A 23,917-nucleotide genomic window follows, 5' to 3' on the forward strand; every position below is an offset into this window, starting at 1 on the left:
GCTGCGCAAATTTGTGATATTATACCTTGTTATATTGTTTATGGAGGTTATAGTTTGAATGAACCAGGCTGGCGACCCCTAATCTGTCATATCATAATAGTCAGATTTACATTCATATTCAATCACTGATTAGGCCATTCACACCAGCTTGTTAATTCTATTGTCGAAGTTGCACATTTTTTGTTCATAGTTTGTTTAGCATCAGTGGTGTAACGAAAATACTAGTATATACCAAATAAACTGATGACATTCGGCTGTGCGGGCTCAATTAGCGGTTTTATGTCACTGGTACAATAAACTAGATACACATTTATTATGTCAATACACATTTACATGCATTAGTCTCCGACGTAGAAATTTAAAAATAATTGTGTTCCTTCATAGCGCGAATATTAGCTATTTTTATTACCGTTGTTGCATGGGCGCGACCTTGTTCTGTTAAGCGCATACTGTGAGTGAAAGGTTCCAGAAAACGTATAAACAAGGGCACATGTTTCGTCTCACGCTCACGTACGGCATGTTTTTCGCAAATGAGATAGCAGAAGAAATTTTTGCAAAATTTGGCAAGGCGTTTGTGTAGAATACAGATGTTTATTCATTTCCTTGAAATCTCAACTCAACGATGTATGTAATACAAGTACCAAAGTTGTTTCTCTATTACAGCAAGTCCAGTGGCGACAGCATAGGGGGTGGAGGGGGCATAGGTCGGTCGCCCCCTCGTAAAATATGTTGGGGCGTCGCCCCTCCAAATTCAAGCTGAAACCCTTCGTGTCAGTAACATTTTACTCTGAAAATGAATGAAATAGCGTTTCAGGCCTAGGGGGTTTAGATTTAAAAATTTTTAAGAGGAAATAGCCCCGGACCCCGGAGTATGGTCGCGCCTTTGGCGCGTGGCTGCTGAGCTGATCTCGCCCCCTCATGCAAAAATTCGTGCCGCCGTCTCTGAAGTCTGAGAAGTATCGGGGCAGACAATTTGCAAACTTGCTAGAGAATTAGCTAACAGCCTTGGTTTTGCCTAAACGGTTGGCTTTCGATTCTCGCTGGCGCAGACTTGTGATGGCGTCCACTCCCGGCGAGACTATGTATATAGCGCTAGGGGACATAGAATATTTTTACGTAGCCTGATACATGTCTGTATTTGAGTCTGAAGATGGCCACAGTTGATATTTACTATATGGACGTAGCCATCTTGAACACTGCTTGAAACTAAATAGACAAGTTGAGAAACAGTTTCTTACAAATCAGGTAGAAAATAACAATCTTTCACATCCAAACTTTCCGTAGTAAATTTGAAAGCAAAATCGTCACCCAACTTTAAGACCGTCGCTGATCAGCTCCTTAAGTATGACGATCGTCCCCTACTGTTACATACACTCGCCTTAAGTGGGCGTGACCACAAGACGGCGCCAGCGAGATTCGAAAGCCAACCGTTTAGTCAAAACCCAAGAATTTAGCTACATAATTCGCTAGCGAGTTTGCAAATTGTCTGTCCCATTACTTCTGAGACTTGCTGTAATAATGTTTTTGATGAGAACAATACACAATTGCATATTAAAATTGAATTAAAATTAAAACTTCGGTAATTTTAATGAAATGTATCTGCAAGGAGCAACGATTATATCTTACCCTAACCTTTGTCATTACTAATAGGCATCAACTATTACATTAGACATTCGGCATCACGAGATTGACGTTCGGCCTCACGTGATATGCAATTATTATTACATGTTATCACATCTCACTGCTGTTATGCATGCTGTGATTGGTTGAGATTCGGTCGCATGATATTGAATAAAAATGGATTGTACATGGTATGTTTCCCACCAAGTGAATATTACATGGGTATATCACCTGAATGACGTCATTGAAACTACTGCGCAACGATACTGCGCAAAACAAATTGTCGTTCGCTGCACTGGTGCTGCCCCGGCCGCTGTTGCTTTCGGGGTTGCTTTCAAAATAGACAGCGAACGTGTCACTATGAATATTAAGTAAGATACTCTGTTATAATGTTAAGGGTATCCTTTATATGAAGCAAAATGTACGGCAAAGGCGTCACTGTACGTCGCAGCCAGGATCGCTGCGGTGCGTCCTACGCAGACGCTAACCGAAAACACACTGTTGCATTATTATGTTTGGCAATTACTTAAAATAAAAACATCTGACGATGTTATCATCTGTCAACTTTTCTTCAAATACAGCTAGTTTGTTCTGCCAGCAGAGGTTGTAAAACTTGACCTGAGGTGTCCCCAGTTGTGATGTCACATACCAGTCAAACGTAAACTTAGCAGTCTCAAAGACCGTAGGAGCGTGTCGAATGTGCAGGGCGCAGACTATTCCAGTGAATAATAATAATGAAAACACATAATAACAAATATTCATCCAAAACAACGATTCTTATGTTGTTGTTTTTTTAAATATACCCGGTTTCAAATTTGCGTTAAAAAGCGGCGTTGTTATTAAATTAACCACTTGAAAGCGCATTATTAAATTGATGGAAATGTATTGTGTAATCAGACACGATGTTATTTAATACCTAGTTAATAAGTGTAGCCATTCTATGTACGTGAGTCAAATGAGTGAAAGGCCATGAAAGCCAGACTGACTGGAAATGATAATATATCAAATCCGAGTATCTAAGGGACCACTTGATATCCTGTTTGTTGTTGGTTGGTACTGAATGGGAAACCACGATACTTACACATTCCGTGCGGGTGTGTAATTACCGGCGTGTGTCAAAGTATATAATATATCCAGCCCAATGTATCGGTTACAAGGAAGCTAATCTGCATATAAAATCTTACAATTATAATTAGTACTATCATTGTGTTATTCTTCCCGGTAACACACTTATAAAATATGCACATACCTAATTATCTTCCTCCTTTCGAAAAAAAATAATGTGTGAATTACCCGCAATGACTTTTGGGGGGAGAATTGGTCATTCGACTCGTTTTTACATTGTCGCTGCCCGCGTGCGCAGATATTTGTTCAGGCATGTTGTACACGGATATTTCAATTTCCTCTTTCTGGCGCGTGTTCCATTCTCTAAAGGATTTGATTTGCTACATTTGTCGAAAAAGTAAATCCGCAGTGCAAATTAGTGATGGGTTAAATATATGACGTATTTTCCCATTGCTGCCACGACTGTAATGGCACAACAATAAATAATAAGTAAACTGTCCCAGATAGTAAAATTCAACCAATACATATTACTCATCGGTTTAAATGATGCACAACAAGGGTATCGAATACTGGATGTATGAATGAATGTAATGTGTACATACCCTTCAATCTGCGGCTCATCGCTGAATAATGTTCCATTGTTGAACAATGTATTCATTTAACAATCTCAAGTATTCACTTGGGATGAAAGACTAAATTAATTAATATAAGATTGAGTTGTGAGTGGGGGCTTTAGTAATGGTCATTGAACGTTCATTCAATTTTTTTATGAACAATGCTATTACAGGGTATTGTTAACATACCAGAGCACCATTCATAATCAAATCATGTAATGGTTTACTTGGTTGGAACCAATTTAAAAGTATATTACACGTACGTCATTTGCCATCACAAAGCATTAGTGTTGCAGCGCTGGTTGGCTCGAATAATGCGAGTTGGCTAAGTCCCCTTCAACATACTTTAGTTTCTAAGAAACAAGGGGAGAACATAGAGTAATATCAAGTGCACTTGTTTCAGATACAGGAAATGATAGAAATTAGACATCGCACGACAGCGAAAATATACAATCACATTATACTTTTGTACGAGGAATACCGGAAATCACGTTAATACACTCTATAATGTGGCGTTGAACAATACCATCAATTACAGCGAAACATCACCAAATCAACGCTTCTGATGGCGTCAAATGGCGTTTCAACCAAGAACATTTCTAACCAGTGCATGAGAGACAATCTTTTAAAAAATTATCTGGTCATGGTATTATCATCGAATTATAATGCATCTCAAGAACACCGAATGTATCATGTTAAAAGTGGTACTTAATTACAAGGGCTTAAATGAACTGATACGTAATTTTTTTCATGCATGAATAAGTAGATTTCACTCGCTTATGTGTGACCTGTGGCATGTCGCCTGGCGTACATTAGATACATTTTCCTTGCTATCCCATGTCTTAAAAGTTCTACAAATTGCTATTATTGACAGATGGGGGAATTCCGGACATACTTTAAATACAAATACATCGTGAAATGATATAATGATTAAGAACTTTGCACCTTTTAGAGGAAATGTGACAACCATTAACACGCTTGTTAAATATCAACCAGTTACGCCATACTGTTCTCACGATACATAAGTAATAATTTAACAATTCACATACATCCCAGTTAAACCCCAATTAAATAAAAAAAAACTACTGTGTGAAGCAGTGACTTGATAAACACATGTATCAAACTAGAGGAAAAAAACACGTAACAAATCAGATTCTCCACATACTTGCGAAATGTTCTGCCAAACTTAGAACTTCTGATTAAAGTATACATAACTTCCTATCATTAGCATACATAATATAGAAACAATGATAATATGTTCAACTGAGTTAAGTAAGAACAAAAACACATTTAATAGTAGGCGAAAAATAAGTATATAAACAAAAACAATTGACTTGACAGCTACGCATCTGTATTAATAATCAGAACAATACCAAGGCTAATTAGTAAATCAGAAGCAAAACATGGTCAATGAAATGTTCGTGAGAGTAGGGGCAAAGACACCGCCATTACGCAAGACAAATATTACTTCGTCCAGAGAGCCATTAGTCTAACTTAAAAGGAATCATATAATTTTAACATATTTTAATAAAAGAAAATGTTCTACTGATCTTTGGTTGCACCCTAGTTAACTAAGATTGGTAAATAGGTTTGACAGTGTATCAATCTTTATCAACTCAGACATACATGTAGACTCTCTATAGATATAGATGGGAAATACAAGCAATTACAAAGTCAATAGCACAAGAACAAAGTACACAACATAGTCAAATCACCAGGGGGGAAATATATGATCCCAAGGTATACATACAGTAATGTCAAGAGTATCGAAAAGAATGAAACAATCCTTCTACATATGTGATACAAGTCATATATCTTTCTGAATCATAATTAGATTTTCTTTTGCAACATAAGATTACATCATGCCATTTGAAAATATCTGTGTAACCAAGATACTGTGTTTAACCGCACGTTCCTTGTATTTAACTGCAGTCATCGTTCGACTATTAACGCTAGTCGATCTCTACAAAACACTAATAGTTTGAACGAAAGAAGACAAGATCTTTTTTTTAAAAAGTATTTATATGTGCTGCAAGTCCTGGCACAGCGAATGTGGTTGCAACACTTTTTCGGTTGGGAAACAATTTTCCTAAAAATATTTTTTTTTGTGTCAGCATTCAGTTACCTATTGACGCGATAATTTACAGGAAGCAATTCGTGTGAATTTTTAAATCATTGACACCAATTTACAGTGAATTTGCATAGCAATTACAAGCACTAATGGAAAGGGCCTAGATTATTATACATCTTCTCTACAGCCATTAAAGATAATATGTTTGTCTTTTCTCGCAACTATATCTTGTTACTCATGATTGCAATATAAAGTCAGAAATTAACACGTGCCTCACACTGGATACAGATGCATTGTTCCTTAACACGCCAAACAGACTGTCCAAAAAAAAGCTAGAAACGAGGTGTATTGAGTATAGCTCCAAAATAACTAGATGGAAATCCGCAAGCCGAGTCTCGTACCAAACAGGGAGTATATTACTACAAACTCTTGTTGGTTGGTGTAATATTTGCGTCGACAAATTACTCAGAATTACTCTTGAAGAGTTGAAAGACAAAAATAAATTTTATGAATCAAATTTCAGGAACAAAATTCCACTAGATGGACATTGCTATTATAATCAAGACGATAATACTTTCGCCGTGTATATATACACGTCATTGAGGGTATTTTTTTAGAATGCAAAACCAATCTTAATGGAAATGCAAGCAGCGTTGTATATACATATTGGCTGGCAACATAGAGGAAATTGTGTTTAAACAGCGTTTTGAAGTAAATGGAAAAGACATGTTCAAAATAAATGCGGATATTGTAAAATAAATTAAGCTCCTAATATCTAATATATACAATTTCCTCTAAAGTTTTCAATTATGAAAAAGCATTAGAGAAATTTGATATTTTCCGCATCTTCTATTTTTAACCATAGCACCATTGATCGTCTTATTACTTGTGATCTGAATGTGATTCCACATGGGGGGGGGGGCTCTTTGAAAAATAATATATCACGTGTAATAAAATTCAGAGAACCACATTATCGCAACTAAAATCATAATTTCAAAAATTAATAGGGAAAGATTATGCCGGGAAATGAGAAGAGAAGCAAGGAATGGACACGATATCAGACTCGGTAAATGTAATACCATTTACCTCCATGGTAATACAAAGTTCTGTAAACTTGAGATGCGCGTGAACTGGCAATCAAATTATCTACTTAAAGATCCTGATAAATTCAAGTACATGTTTGATCAGTATGATAAACATGTTGTTGTTCCTGCTAACACTGCCTCTTTTACAATATCGTGTTTGTAGTACTTCTTGTATGGATGTACTGGAGAGAAATACGATTTTACGTATCTGAAAAAGACAATGACTTGCACAGTAAATCGATGTACATGCTGATATTTCGGACAATATTTAGTCTGTTTTCAAATTCAGTAATATCTACGGTAACAACTATTGTTACGCAGATTGTCATTGAATTTCGGTTATGTGCATTGGAACAATCAACGTATTTTGGCTTTGCGATCATATGTTTTATTGGAGCCACACCGGGTTGTTGATAGCACGTAGCCCAGCTGCACTTTTATAATGTCTGGTAAATCGATTCAACGAGTTCAATTTAAATGGGGTGCGGTTGATTCGATGTCGCCACAAGTTCCAAACTTTTCTCTTGAGTTGATTTGAACTCTTCCGAACGGGGTTACCATTCCGTGGCTTATTTTATGCAGACTTCTTAGTTAGATGGCATTATTTTATTACGCAATTATGTTACTGGTATTTCCAATTTAATCTGAACTAGGAAGATCATGGAACACAAATTTATAGCCTAATTAAATCGCACTATAAGAATAAAAACGTATATTTCAAGCATAAACACCCACATTCCATATGCGGGTACGGTATTTAGAAAGTCAATTTCCGGCATAACTACATAACCATGAGGCTTCAGTATTGGTGTGAAAGTAGAAATATATATATATATATATTCCTACTTTTTACCTGTCCTAATTACAGCACAGCCAATTTTAAATAGGTGGTTGCCAGCGTGTTCTCTACAAATAGCTCAACCATATGTTGTACAATGAGTCTAATATGCAAATCAGGTATATAGTGCCATTGCATTTGTCGCCAGTTAATCCTTCCAATTATTCACTTTACAGTGAGCGCGAATACAATAAATTGTGTGTGTCTTTTAATATTGGACAAAAATGTAGTACCTTTTTCAGTTTATTAGTTTATACTAATTGTGTAAAAGCTGTGCAATATTTTCAAATTCAAGACAACATCAGGTCACCATAAGAACAATTATTTTAGTGTGTAATTTCCAATTTTTACAAAATGCAATTTGTATTTAACCCTGTCAATTTGCCATACACCACAAACACCACAGCTTCTGTGTGTACGAATGAAACGTTTCAGTTACGTAATAATCACATAAATGGGTTAAAACAGTGTCGATAATATGTTCCCTAGAATATATTCGTCTTAAACAAGGTCAACAAGGTCGCAAACCTGTACGCCGTTGCTCCATCCACAAAATATGATAAGCGTTTGATGTCAAGGAAATTAAAAAAAAATATGTCAGAAATTTCATATGCCATATATATATATATATATGTATATTTATATATATACACACAAATGGCTCTGTCGTGATATTCGGAACGTGACATGCGCGTAACCATTTCAAGGGCTTTATATCAAAGTAGGGCATTCCAATGTACCGCGTTACTCAGTTTAGGGTACGTGAACTACCCAATACGTATGAACTTAACAGCCTGATACATGTATTGATGGTAGATGCGGTTGGTGCTCTATATATTTGCATATAATTGACTCATCGACCAATATAGTCATGTGGTAATGCTTAATATACCATATGGCGGTATCACACGACTGAATATTAGGGGAAACAGCATTCCCACCAATCGAATTTACACGTATGATATTTTTATTTTATAAGTTGCACCATCGTTCAACGACAAATTGAGCACAGGCCACGGTACGAACCAAATGAATCGTCTCGTATAAATGCGAGTGTTAACGATTACGTTTTAATATAAACCGCACAGAAGAGAAAAGTGAATAAAAACAAGTGATCGAGATGGGAATCACACATGGCAGTCAGACACGACGGCTGTGTTTCTACTCACCCTTTACAACAACAAGCTCATCGGAATGCGCGACGATGAATACACTCTGCGAGAGGCACTCATTGGTATTCGAGAATAAATACTGCTAGCTTCGGGCGTTCAGTTTCTCTTTACAGACTATGACGATTGCCAGTGGTTGTCCTACTAGCTGTCCATCAAATGAATGCACGCGAATTCTGTGACAGATACTGGATGAGCGCTGAACCAATCAGTTAACCCATAAACATCTGTTCTACCCTTAGAAACAATGAGTTTTATTTCTGTGCCTGAACAAATTTTATGTTGTGACTGTTTATTCGATTCTAATAATATTATGTTGTGTGACCTGGCGTGAAAAGTATGTCAGCCACAACAATTGATCACTCATAGTTGCCGGGTAATTATGTTTTTTTTTTCGCATCTCTTTGTTTGTTTATTACAATCATTGTATTATATATAGGTAATTGTGTTGTTGAATGGCAATCTAGATTGCCTGCTTTGGTATAATTGTATCGACTAAACGGTGTTACAAATCTGTCAATAATGATGGCTTGATTTATCGTATTTGTCAATTTTACCACTGAAAATAAAGTGTTGCCTATCGTCATTATTATAAACTATTTCTCAACGCATTGTATTGTCGCACGTTCGAGCACAAATAAATACACGAGTTTAATAAGTTTCATATCTCCGTTAACTAATTCGCCCTTGGGGTCTCTGAATAAAATATGGTACGCAAGCGAAAGTAAAAAATGCGTAAAAGGGGCGTTATTTATATCGACGCATATACGCGTGCACCGGATGTAACTTCGAATATAGTAATAAAGTGTGAAAAAAGGAACTCGTGAATTCATGTTACCTCAACTTGGAAACAGTATGGTTTTATTATGTATATAGGGTGTCTATTTTAAGTTTCTACACTTGAAAAAGGGTATAATTTCACAGAAATAAATACGTGTTTGAAAAGCTATACTGACTTGGAGTACCCCCCCCCCTCTCTGGGCTAATTCGGATGATCGGTTTGCTCCGTAGTATAAGCACGGTTTCCCATGGTATTAATTTAACGTGTATCAGTTACTAGCTCTGCGCTGTTTTGCGTTACATGTGCAGAGAAAATATATTGAATATGTCTCACGCGTACACAAAATGACACGTCTTATTACGTTGTCGGCATGTCTAATTTAGAGCAACGAGGTCTGAACTGCTGGAGGAAATATGTGCGCAGATTGATTCATTTAGTTTGCAGTTTATGGCGCTTATTTGTACTTATTTAAATATATAATATATATATATATATATATATATATATATATATATATATATATATATATATATATATATATATATATATATATATATATATATATATATATATATATATTGAAGTACTAAATTTAGAATCGTGAAATGGTCTGTCATCAGAACAATATATCAATGTTCTTGTATGAGTGTGCAAGATACGGTAGCATAAGATGTGTAAGTAAATGTGCTTTAATTTGTTAGTATACCCACCATGGAGCATTATTATTTATATTTTATATAAAATAAATAAACATAAATATAGGATGACAGTAAGTCATGTCAACAAAATTATAAGCTATATATATATATATATTCAGAAAGCTGGATGTATTGTATAGCCGGGTATATATAATTCTTGCGATTCATGAAATGGTTTGGTATTGGCCTAAATAAGAAGAATTTTGGTCAAGAATAAAATAAACATTTATTTTTTGTTATTTATTATAAGACTTTGATAGTTGCCTAACAAGAAACATTTTTGGCCAGTGTTTGTTCCATTTTGTGCAAACTACAGATAAAAAGGGCGTCGTTCGATATTCTGATTTTTGCGTAAATTGCACGTTTGTGAATGTTTAGTCAGCTCTATTGTTCTGCTAAAGATATCAGATATAGATTATATTCTGAGGGATAACACAAGAGAATATGCATTTGCTTATTTGCATATTTGCCCTTTTTGGGGTAAATTGTCATATACTTTTTTGAACACCCATTGTTTTCGCATTTGGCAGAAAACAAGATCGTGATGTCTAATCAAATTGAATTTCCAATGTTGTAATCAAGACCATATGCCTGTGTGCTGTTCGATTTTTGCATGGCTTACTTTATTTTAGGATTCTGTTTGATAAGATTTCTCATGAACTATTCAACAGACGTGAGTGAAAAAATGTCTGGAGTTCGAACAAAGTGGCATAAGAATACAACTTTAGGCTGCAACTCGCTACGGTTGGAACAAAATTATGACATCTCAACAGCGAAAGAAACACAAAGCATTATAATACAACTTATTTATCGTTAACGACTCGAAAAGCTGAACACGTCGTATGTTTAGCCAAAAGGTATTACGAGTAATCCTGATGGGTGTAAGCGTAGTTGCAATGTGCAGACCCACTCTAGCAAATGTCCCTAATGGTAGCTTAGAAATCAGTAATGCAATAGATAACATTACGATGTTTTTCGTAATAGTGTAGAATCTACAGATACTGAGCGTTTATCGATGCCCGCAGCATCGCGTTATTGAAACATACGCCATACGGCTAATCGACGCCGTCAAAAGAACGACACAGACATCCTGTCGTTAGTTTAGACACGTACTGTATTTATCTGACGGGCTCGCCAGAAACTTTAAAAAGTGCTTTCTTTCACGCGACGAATACAATTGTATAATCGGCCGAAAGCAAATTAGTTGTTTGTACTTAATGGCAAGAAATTCAATATATTCTACGTATTAGCTAGCAGCCCACTTGTCACTTTTATTAAATTAATACATCTCGGCGTTTTTACTCAAAGTAATGGGTATCAGACGTATGTCATGCAAGGACAATACACCAATGTGTTTGTATATCCCTGCAATTAGGATACCTTGTAAACGTCTTCATGGGATACCGTAGACATCTTACTACAAATGTCTCTGAAGGCACAACGTGTCAAATGCCAAAGAATGTGACATGACTATGGAGAGTTTATTTTCTCCCAAATAGTGGCATTAGAATAATAGTTTTAGATTACATTACAGTATGCACATTTCGTTTGTTTTTTCGAATCAGCTCAAATCACTACTTGATTTCTTTGCGTGCACTGATTTAATCGTTAATTGAACTACGGATAACTCCCATCTGCAAATTCTTGTGTGATTTTGAAATTGCAAATGTGTTAATTCGCTGATATGAAAATTGAGATTACAAATTTGCCCATTCGGCTTACATAAAATAAACCTAATATTTCGAAAAAATATCAATCTTTAAAAATAACTTAAAGCGAGAAATATACAGTTATAGTTTAATATTCATAGTATTACCTACTAGCACATAATTCCGGTACGATTGGGTTTGTTATATCGTACATTGGTGTTAATAGAAGACGTTCAAGTGACGGATAGAACGCGATCGTCACAGTATTGTCATGGATGTGCTATTTAAAATCACATATTACCGTATTTTTACATTAATCAATAATTAAATTGAGAAAAATGAAGATAATCAGTGAATAAAATGAAATAACCCCCATAATACTCACCATAAGGTCTGTTCGCAGAATTTTTTTCGATCGTTTGAAACCACACAAATAGGCTATATTATGTTATGTTATGATTTATAGCTCATTAGTCTATTGCGCATGCGCTACGGACCGTATGAAGGTCAGGGATCAACAACCTGCTGCGTTTTTTGTCTATGTATTTATAATTCAAAACATTTATCATCACTTGTATGCAAGCTTATAGTGGTACCACCGGTGTAGAATTAATAAATTACAGACAAAAAACATAAATTACAAAAAGCAACACGAGAGTCTAACTCACGATCACAGCAAGTACTTCGTCACTGCAGGCACACACGCCATACATACTAACCAAGCAAGAACAGAAAAAAATGGCATGTTGTGAATACAACCCCACATTTACTAGATGGAAATGCTAAAACCTAACCCACTCTACATACACTAGTCGAATCTAACATACCAACCTGAACAAACCTATATACAGGAGGACTAGGCATTCTGATCACGCAACATCCCAGTAGAGTAACATACCAGTGCTCTAAGTGTCGTCTGCGTTACTGTGCGTTACCAGACGACACGAGTTTGAAAGTCTCTGGCGTAGTTGCTTTCCTTTCCTTTACAAAAATAACGAACCATTATTTAACCACCCGCTTCGTATTAAGTGTATATCATAAATTAATACCGTATGGTGCCCAGTATTGAAACACCACTTTATCATTTGTCGACTGGTACTACGTGCAGCCCTGTTCTTAGCCGATAATTGGGCAGATCGTAGGGTCAATGCTCGATTGAGTGTGTGGCAGCAATATCCAATGTACAGTTTGTTTAAATAACTAATCCTACAGTGATATTTTCTCTTTAAGTCTCGGTCATTATCATCTGGTGAATTACCTGTGAGCGTGTTATATTTCTCGTTTGCCCGTGTAAGTTTCTATGCATAACGTAGAACAAGCGTCTATGGTGGGCTGAACGAAAATGTCAATTTTTTTCCTACCAAGCAACAACCATGTTTTCCTGGACGTTATAATTATAATTGAAGTTAACAGCTGCAAGTGACGTCAGCGTCGTCCAAGCGAAAGTGGATTATTGTATGACCTGACAATGTATATGTGGATGGTATGCATTTAAGGTCAAGTGACAGGTTGTTATCTATTGTTGCTGTTTCATACATCATCGATCGTCGCATGCAGTTGTGGTGAAATAATTACATTTATGCAAACACTATACAATCGTATCACCCCACCATGTGTGGTCATGGCTGTCAAGAGGTTCAAAAATATTCACACGTTATGTTTACGTTCTGGTTACCGCTTGACCAAGCACAAAAAAGAACCTCAATAAACTTATTGGTGACTCACAATGTACAAACGAGTGTTACGAGAGATGGGAGATGCAAGGGACACGCTCGAATAAATTATATGAGCATTTATCACGTACAAAATATTAGGCAACGTGCGTATACGTAATATCAATCAAACATTGAATAATCGAAATGATATCTATGCCGGCCGACAACGTAATGTAAATAATTTGTAAGTGTGACTGTGTATTGTCACGTTAACGGGATTTCTGCAGTATTTTCAATGATTTACTTTCGTGATGCACAGTCTCACACTACTAGACTAGCGGCGATAAATTAGCATGGCTATGCGTTCGCCGTGAAGATTTCCCCCGAATGATTTGTACGACAAAGTGGCGTCTCAATGATTTGGCACTCGCACACAGACAAAGTGGACAGTTCATCGAGCTCAGGCATGCACTTTGGGTCAAGCCAATATGAAACACAAATTTCAAATGTAAACTCACCCATGTGTAACATCGTGATACAGAAAGAACAAAAGAAGAAGAAAAAGTTCTAACAATAAGTATAATATGTCAGGCTAGTGGGTTCGAGCATCTGAAATTGCATTATCTTCGAGAGTATAGAAAGTTCTCGCATGTCATTGTGAATTGTAAGTGTATGACTTCTAATACATATGTCATTTTACAAAACATTAGCGTCTACAGATAATTAACAGGGTTTTACTCATTGATTTTTTTATCACATTAGGTATAGCTTAATTTGCTCAATGAGCATTTGTAATGGTTGTTATGATACAATTGTTGCCACAATTTACACGTACTTCTTATATATTTCAAGTATGTAAAAGAGTAGGATGTTAGAAAAATAGAAACCACAGCATCTGACCAATGTACTTTGTTGATAATTACTACAAACTGAAAACTTTATTTTACTCATTATAATAAGAAAAAAATAATGCTCCACAATTCGGACATTTTGACGGCTAATGTACATCCAATATATGTTATTTTCCCCGGGAGAAGCCTCAGTCATATATCCTACTTGCGAAATATCAAGTTGGTCGGATAAAGCACTCTTTAGTAACAAAACAAAAGCTCAAATTGTGGCCACTTAAATACAAAACAAACCAACGATACGTTAAGTGACAAACAGGTGAGAACGGCTACACAATGGAACTCAACATGATTGTCCAATGGAATGATATATACATAGTGCATGTTAATGAGCTTCCCGAGGAGGCATTTTGTTAGTATTAACAAAAAATAGCATCCATACAGTCCTGCAGCTACAGCTGATTTTGAAGCACGCATTGTGAGTTTGAGAGGTGGTACAAATTGTGAAGAATTTATAAAATTGGATACAGTAGTAATGTTTAATCACTTATTCAATGACATTCAGTTTTTACAGCATTCTTCATTAAGATTAATTTGACATTTTAAGATTAAAACAGTGCATTTCTGTAGATGAGGTAAACAATTAATGAGGCGTGGGAATCCCTTTCAATTAAAAATACATGTCAAAGTCCTAGAACACCTGCTCAAAAAGTACTTCGCTATCTCGTCAACTGGATGGAGTCTATATTGACTTAATGAGATGAATTGTACATCATTAACTGGTTCCGTGTTTTATGATTCGAGGCCGCTAGGTGCTACTGATGTATACGAATATTGTTAAAGCGCGATGTAGGTGTAGAGTTACAGTTATCTGTGAATTTAGCAGATGGTTGTGGGTTATTGTGACGTCGTTATAGGCGCAATGCTCATGACAATGTATCTAAGCATACGACGCTGTAACAACAAATTTTAAATATATGGTCGATGATTACAGGTTGTGTGAAAAATGATTTAAACAACTCATTGAGACGCAATTTCTCTGAATACTGCAATACAGCGGAGACCGGACTCAGCTTGGCGGTTCAACATTAGCGGCGTGTAACGTTTTGTTTTGTATCTTTTTCTCGAATAATTGAAAGATTATCAGAGGTACAGCTGGTGCAATAATGTATCAATAAGGATAGGGGTGGCGCGTGTTTATCAACAGCAGATAACGGCGAGTATGACCTTTTACTTTTAGAGTAATCAGCGTCATCCATGTTTACAATAATAACCGACTACACTGTCTCTTACTATCTTTGAATCATTGTGTGTTATGTCTAGACACTATTTGATTTTGTTTCATTCAATTAAAAATACTAACTATGTTGCTATCAAATGTCGAACTGCACTGAACCTCGCTATAAGTTTAGTACCCATATAAGGAGACTCAGAGTGTTCTAAAACGACGGTACATCACAATTTTAAAATGAATAATGTATATATATCCCCGCGGCTATTCGTTTTAACCGATGTGTATTTATTATGAGAAGACGGTGTTATTTTGATTGACAGTCAAGTCACCATACGCTGCTCAATTCAATTCAATTTTCCAGTAGTCTCAGAAACCAGACGGAATACACACAAGCAGTTTGTTGTGTCTATTAAAACGAACAATTTTATCGAATTACCGGCAACGTTGGTTAATCAGGCTGTGTGTTTATCTGTACAATTTCAATCAAATGAATAAACTTAGTGTAATATCATGTTTTCAACCGCTTAGAAGCAGCACAAGTTATACATTTAAATAAAACACACGAATTCATCAGAAACCTGGTATTTTATTAACACTACCTACTTTGCATTTATTGTATATATTAGCGAAACAATATTTCTCACTGTGGTGCCTGTCCAATTATTTCGATGTTATATATAATCAGTTTGTATTGGTTTAATTAATTTATAGCTGCACATGATCGTAATAATATTTTACAGAATTTGTTTTTATTAATCTTTGTATTGTCATCCCTAAACCAGGTACTAGATACTGCTAAGTATAGACTCAGACAGTACAGCGGAAGTATCGACCTCCGCTGCGCGTCGGTCGGTACTGTCGCTGTACTGTCTTCGTGCATACTTTGAGGCATCCTCGTAATATCCTTATATTATGAGGATATCACGTGTTCGTGGAGCCAGTGATATGAGTGACGCCATGGGCAAGTACCGAATGATCAACCAGGTCTACGAATAAGAAAAATCTATTGATAACCTTTTTGTTACCCTTCTCGGTGATATCTTTTTATTATTGTTATCTTTTTATTATTGTTATCCAATTAACTGTTTTATCCGGTCTGTAGATACATTCTCATACGGCAGCGACACAAACAACACTGTCGCACAATTTGGTTTTACTCCGCAAACGTACAGACACTGGTGACATGTATCTCGTTGCGTGAAGTGTAAAATATCATTCAGTGAGTGTAGTCCACACCAAACGTAACTAACGTTAATGATATATGCACATTGGTCACGTGACAATTTATGCTATTGAATTTTTCGACAAAAAATATGTATTAATGTTTACAGAGCACGTACGTGGTCCCTGGGCACATGCATAAAACATGTAATTTGTTCGCTTAATTAGTCACGTGGAACCATTTGCTGAATATATCCGAATCGCCCAAGGGGTGTAATAATCTGAGTTAAAATGATTAAGGGTAATTGTTTGTAATTGAGTACTGACGCTGGCATAGATAAACTACCTACGTAATGTATGTATGTTACAACTAATGACCCTTCCAACTAATCGACGCTAAATTACATTATTGTCCACTTCAGATATAGTTATGTCATTAGTTCCCGTTTATGAGATTTGAAATATATAATTAATGTACACGCATCTGCATAAGGGTACTGGCCAATCTCACCCACAATAGCTCAGATTTGAAGAATGGATGCTGTCTTCGCGTCGTCTCTGTTGGCATTCTTTCACAAATGGACGATCGTCGGCCACTATAATAATTGTATCCATATATATATATATATATATATATATATATATATATATATATATATATATATATATATTGCATTTATACAATATGGACAGACTTCTATTCACTTCGTATTGTGACGCATTAATCAAATACGAGAGATTGTATAATAACCTTTTCTGTGGTTCGCCCCCTCAGGCGGGGCTGCAAATGACTGGAGAATTACTAACGCCGCGCTCTACTCGGCATCTTGTGTGACATTTCCCAACACGACACGTCTCTCACGCGAGACTGTTAAATTTAAATTTGCCTAGTGAACTTTTTTGTGATTAAGTATAGTACTTTCATTCCGTTTATTACCGACGGTGTTTTAAAACATTGATGTGTTTCACTTCTATAAGTACGATGAACAATGTTTATACAATTCACTAGTCTTCATAAATGCGAGTTTAGAAAATTCAAACTGGATGATGCTGGTTGTACGCGTACGTGTATCAGTATAACAGTACTTCGCCAATCTGCGTCACAATTGACACTGTAAAATTCAACGACCGCAGCACCAAAACGACGCATGGAACCCGAAAAAAGGTTTAAACACACGCACAATACGCTGAATACGATAGATTTGTTGTAGGTATGTATGCATACTAACAGTAACATGCGTCAACGTGTTTATGACTTAACAACAAGGAACTATTTTATTTACGTGACTCGTTTACGCACTGACGTTTGTATAACACTGCGCAAAACGAAAGTTAGCTTTTTGACCCATTATTTTATTTCTACTGCAACAAAATAAACATGGCGCAGCGACAATTTACAAGCCATGACATGTGGATGCGCGTTTGTTCTCCAGTAATCTAAACTTACTTGCGACCTTAATGGTTAACATTACAAAAGGTTGTTTACGTTGTTTAAGAACCTCGTTTCAATTCATTAGCTCAAAACCAACAGGGACACTCGACAGCGGTGTGTGCTTTGATATGACGTCTATTTTGAAATTCGAACGTGCTTGGTCACACTGATTATTTTAAATTCAGTCATTTGTGTACCCTTGAATATTGAACAATTGATATTTCACAATTTGGATTCATAAAAGTACAAATAAGCCAAAAAATAATATATGATTATGTATGCTTAGGAACGGCTGATATGGTAGCTGTGTATTCACAAACATTCAGATAATTTTTACAACCACCATGTATTATTTTATTTATCGTCGGCAACATATATGGGCCTCCTCTCCATACACGAAATTACAGCATATAAACTGACAAATCAACATAGCCTATCTTATTTATGTGTTTGATATTTACATAAATCTGAATGGGTAATGACATGATGATCCAGACGTCGTAGCTAGGCGTTGTTAGAATGGAATATATTGAGTAGGTCGGCACATAGTATCTAGCTTACGGAGTAATGGTGCATGGATTCATGGGCTTGCGTCATTAATATATGACTCGTAATGGCATACGCTAAAATGGCTTCATTCCAGTGACGATTTCACCAGTTGCTCATTCCTCCACGTCCACTGACTATTATATGGTTTGGTATGTAATTAACAAAAATTAACTAACTTACGTATTATCAAAGAGACTTTGTCGTACAAATTTCAATCGTTCTTGCGATGCTCAACGCGAATCTTTCTTTGTTTTAACATCCGATGGGTGGATTTAACATCAACACGTTTGCAACCTGGGACCATTTTTTTTAAATCAGCTGTTACTATGGAAATATGTTTCCCCTTATAAAATAGAAACCACGTCTCCTTAAGTCAGTGAATCTGATTTCGCCATACGCATCCTTATGTTGAAGAAAATCAACTCTTCTTGGTATGCATAAGTATTCGCCAAATACGATATTTTCAAACTATATTGAATTATATGAACTTGAATAATGTCGATGAACTTGAATAATATCGAACACACTTCTAGTATACCAACATTCACTCATATAAATTATAAACCGCAATTCCATCAAAAAACAATATATCATGCTGGTGACCCTTAATATTTCAATGTACGCCTTCCATCGACCCGACATCTCTCGAAAATTCGACTCGTGCGCATTTTCTTGGTTTCAAGTTCATTTTGATTGGCCCTATTTTTGAATCTGTGAATCCTTTGACGTCGTTAGTTACACTGCATAGTATATATTCCCATTCATAATATTATAGTTTGAACTTTACATTGTACTTATTCTGAACTCTATTAAAGTAATCACGATTAGAAAGGAACAGCTGGAGTGGCACGTTTAATCGTCTGTTTTTTGTCCTAGCCTAAAGATGTGAATACAAGGTCAGCTAAACATGACACCACTGTAAGCAGAAAAACATTATGGTATGATAAAAATGAGAAACACAGCAATGTGTCGAAACTGATATCATGATCTCTCTTTTAGAGTTCGTTTAGTCTCAGAGGTCTCAGCAAATGGAAGTAAAATGAACCAGGATCCTAATTGCTAGAGTGCTGGGAAATGGATTACGAATTGGATACTCTGCAATCACTCAGTGGTGTACCCTACATGAGTGTAATTTAGTAAGATTGGAAATAATAGTAGTAGGCAAACTGAATTTATATTTTCGTGTTCGCGCGACGGTGAATTCTGAAAGCACCACTCATTTGCATATGAAGATGTTATTATGAACTGCGAGGCAAGTACAGAAGGTATTTAGCGCGAAAGGCACATTTTGATTTTGGAAATATTTTATTTTAAATTTGCCAATGTAATTTGAGCATGAGATTCAGGGTTTTCATTGAATACGAATACAAACATCTTTGAACATAAGAAGAATAAGTTACATCGCGAAAAGAATATGGTGATATAAAAATATCACATAGAATTGAAATGTCACGACACATAAAAGATGGAAGTCGAGTTTCATCATTCAAAATAGAGCCTGAGTATATCGTATGAATTGTGACAATATTGTGCCGGTATCAGAGAACGCACTGTAAGCAATGTGATTGATATTATTGAAATTCTGCTCTCACATTAATCGTTCTCCAGTAATCGCAAATACACGCAGCATATATGCCGCGAAAGGATAGACAGTTTGCGGTGATAAAACCATGTGATTGTTGCCGCAGGCATTGGAAATAACACGTACATAAAATCTAATTCCAGAATCGTTCAATTTGATGAGTATGATTTATAATTCAAAACGCACAAAGCAATGCATATTATATTAGATTATTTGTTGTTTTCCTTATAACCATTCATGTCCCAAGGTGCTCGTAAACTGTAATGCCTTCTGTAATCATTGGGATAATACACTCATCAAATATACACGCACTCCCACACATCGTGATCAATGTATGAACGTGCGTATTCGCCGCGAATTCACACTATGCATAGGTTAATCATACGTTGCCATGGAAAATCGGATCAAACTAAATCAGCGAAGACCCGGGTATTGTGAATAAACATAAATTGATTTATGCATCAGTATTTGGACATTCCGTAGCGTGGCCTACATATCGGTGAGTTCACGTAATGGGCACTTCCTACTCCAAACTACTTTGTTTACAGCCAAGATAAATGCGTTCCAATTTGATGAATAATCTAGAAAATACTGCATTATTATTATTATTAACAAACTAGATTCAAATCCGATTAGTGTATTGATTTCCACCAGAGGATATAATATGCAAAGCAATCAGAAACAAGGAAATTATAATATTGCAATCTTCTTAAGTCATCTTGTGAGTACCATGGTCATAGCAAGCAAGATTCCAAATTATTTAGCCCCAAGTACAACAAAACAACTCGAAGACAACGCATACAGTGTACATTATACAGTTCACGCTGTCCGTGGTCAATTCATCAATATTATGTTAGTGCAAATACGCATTAATAAACGTAAATATTATATTAGAAGCAAACGTAATTGAAAAAAGTCGGTATTAGAGTAATCAGTTACTGCATCTAATTATTATGATGTAAATGAATAAATTATAGAACCCGTATAATCGGATATAAAAGTATCGATGATTTTCCAACTACTGGTTGATATACTTGCCGGTGGAAAGCATTCATCATTCCAGAATCAGATTATGCAATAAAACATACAGATTGCATGCAGAGGCTAAAGCCCGTGTACGCAGACAGAAACATTTATGTGGAGAAGACTTCCTGCAGAAATCGTATACGAGGGTTTTATCTTACTTTTAATCCACACAGTACCATCTATTGATATATTATATATTTCGGGAAATTGTTCAATTGTTCGAATATATTTGGTGAGTACGGACAACAATTATGCATGGAATTTGTAGTGGTAAAGGGGTAGCATGCCCCTAATTTTAAATAGAATACACCATATGTCGTGAAACATTTAATACGTAATACGTGTGCAAGAGTACACGTGTGCGTGAGATTTGACCTTTCTTGCAGTAATTTTTCTCATATAATTTGCATAATAAATTGGGTTCAAACCCATCATTTTATTGGTATAAACAACAATGGGTGTATGTTGTTTTTCTCCCAGTAAACAATATTGAATAAATTGAATAAACGATTGAATAAATTTGCCTTCGATTACAATCGAACCACATTATCGACCTCTTGTCGACTGATAGGTGTGTCAAATTTAAACCCAATTCATATAATCAATTGAAAATATTCGAGTTTCATATTCGAGTTTCCCTACAACTATAATGTCAACGAGAATGTGACGTCACTTTCGAGCAACGGATTAAGGAGCCTAATATATTTCTACGCATCATTGTTAATGGGCTGATTCGTTGCTGTTGATGAAAACGTGTTCTTTTCGTTTTTTTCACAAAAGGATATGATATTCCACTGTGGATACTTAGTTGATGAAATGTCATATCCATGGAAATCGGGGCTTAGAAGTAGAGAAAATTGATCATCTTTGTTAGTGCGCGAGTTTTACTATAATATGGTTAACTGGCAATATAGTCCTAGAAATGTGTTAGTGTACATTAAAAGAAACGTACGACGCTACAGTAATATAAATTATGACTCTAAAGTAACATCTAATCGTTACATCCACATGATCCAAGTAATGCATTATGTATGCCCATATCAAATATACTACTGTCGATTTATTATTACTTTGTTAGGAAACAAAATGATAAATGCCTTACGCTGCAAACGATACTGCAAAAGACTTCCTCAAGGCCCGTCCCTAACCTAAACCCTAATCTAACACTCCAACCTCCAATGTAATTATATGTGCCCCTCCAGAAGTGGGGCATACACAATTAAAATAGTGGAGGGGCAGGGTTAGGGTTATGGATGAGGGGGCTCGAAGCAACTCTTACTGATAGTGATTAATTATGTGCACAACACGGGATAGCGGGAGAATTTAACTACTATTTATCATTCGTAAGCACATAACACTGTTTAATCTGCACTTATCATTGCATTTATGAGTGCAACATTTTATTTAGCGTACGCGTACTGATTGATCGTCCTTAATAAAATTCAATTTATACCGCATATACTGGCCAGTTAGTTTTTGTTATTGATGTTTGATATTGACAACAGAGGAGTGAAAACAACAATTTATCGCCGACGAGCATGTCGATAGTACTTGATAGACAGCATTTTATATCCAAGATATGTACTGCATAGAATTACCATCATTTGTAGATAGAATCATAAATAAATTAGGCAAAGAATACAAGATTTGATTTCCTTTCATAATCCGCAAAGAAGTAGTAAATATAAATGGTACTTTGCATGTAGGTACACAATTTTGGCAGATAGATGATTTGTAAAAGTTTGAATAAAATGAATTAGGAAAATCGATAGTATTCAGGAATATTAAAACGTGTAGTGCTTGTATTTCCATGGGACACACTACGTGTTATTAACTTTGGACGATTGTGTTACAATGTTTACTTTACGTGCATGAATGGCGATATCAGGATTAAAAAAATCGTTTGTATTGATAATAAGCTTATTATGTGACATATACACGACATTACGTATTTTTGCTTGTATTCATCCTAATAATATCAGTCGTCATTTGAAACCAATCGACTTATCTGTAAACAATATCCACGCCACTGTTTGAGAAAAAAAAGTTTCACCGAAAAGGCACTACAAAAATGCAAACCTCCGCCACAGTTGAAAAGTACTTCTCCTTACAATTTCCCCCTATCTTAAAATGGCGTATCCTTCAAAACATTCTGTATCCATGGCAACATGATCCGGATCTCCACGAAAATATATACGATTAGTCGATGTCTCAAGGACAAACCTTACTAAACATTATATACATATTCGTCAACAGCTCATCATGCTGACAGGCGAACACTCAAACAACTAAAACATATTATATTAGCTCCCTGGCTAAACATGACCAGAATAGTAGCGCGCTCTTACCGAAGTATACACGCTGTGGTTTAAAGAACTTAACATTGTAAAATATATAATGACGTGTCCATACTACAGTTTTTTAACATTCTGTACAAGGATTCCTTATGCCATAAGGTTACAAAACACGCTGATTTTGCGTTGAGATCATCAACTCAACTGAGCGAGAATCATTGAAATGGATGAGAGCATTATGGCACCATAATCACATGTGTACGTGTGTAACATGAATGCTACAATGGGTCAGTTGAGCCGAAGCATGTATATACAATGCAGCATACTATACGTAAAAAGCTGATCGCTGATTAGTTGGGTAGCCAATCAGGCTGATGATGCTGAAAATGAGGATGATGTTGACATCATATCTAATAGAGGTTTAAGTTTCTTTTCGCCTGTCTCAAAGTTCACCAATGGAGACACGAAAAATGATTGCCAAATATATTTTTTCGATTTATCGTTGGTTAAAAAAGGGTCTATGGTTTGTATTGTCACTATTTTAAT

At 35.9% G+C, this 23,917-nt stretch overlaps 1 protein-coding gene across 2 annotated transcripts in view; it reads right to left on the bottom strand.

Moving 5' to 3' along the window:
- The window catches only part of LOC100368763 (putative G protein-coupled receptor No18), a 56,766-nt gene that overhangs the window by 19,239 nt on the left and 13,610 nt on the right, over window positions 1-23,917 (bottom strand). The window contains exon 1 of one of the 2 annotated variants that reach the window (XM_002742308.4): window positions 8,463-8,621. The exons of the other annotated variant lie outside the window; for it this stretch is intronic. The gene's annotated coding sequence lies outside the window, so the exon portion shown is untranslated. Of the gene's footprint in view, window positions 1-8,462; window positions 8,622-23,917 lie in introns of those variants that run through there. 2 annotated transcript variants of the gene reach the window in all.

The sequence above is a fragment of the Saccoglossus kowalevskii genome, chromosome 10 (genome assembly GCF_978046115.1).
Source record: "Saccoglossus kowalevskii chromosome 10, keSacKowa6.1, whole genome shotgun sequence".
Classification (NCBI taxonomy): Eukaryota; Metazoa; Hemichordata; class Enteropneusta; family Harrimaniidae; genus Saccoglossus; species Saccoglossus kowalevskii.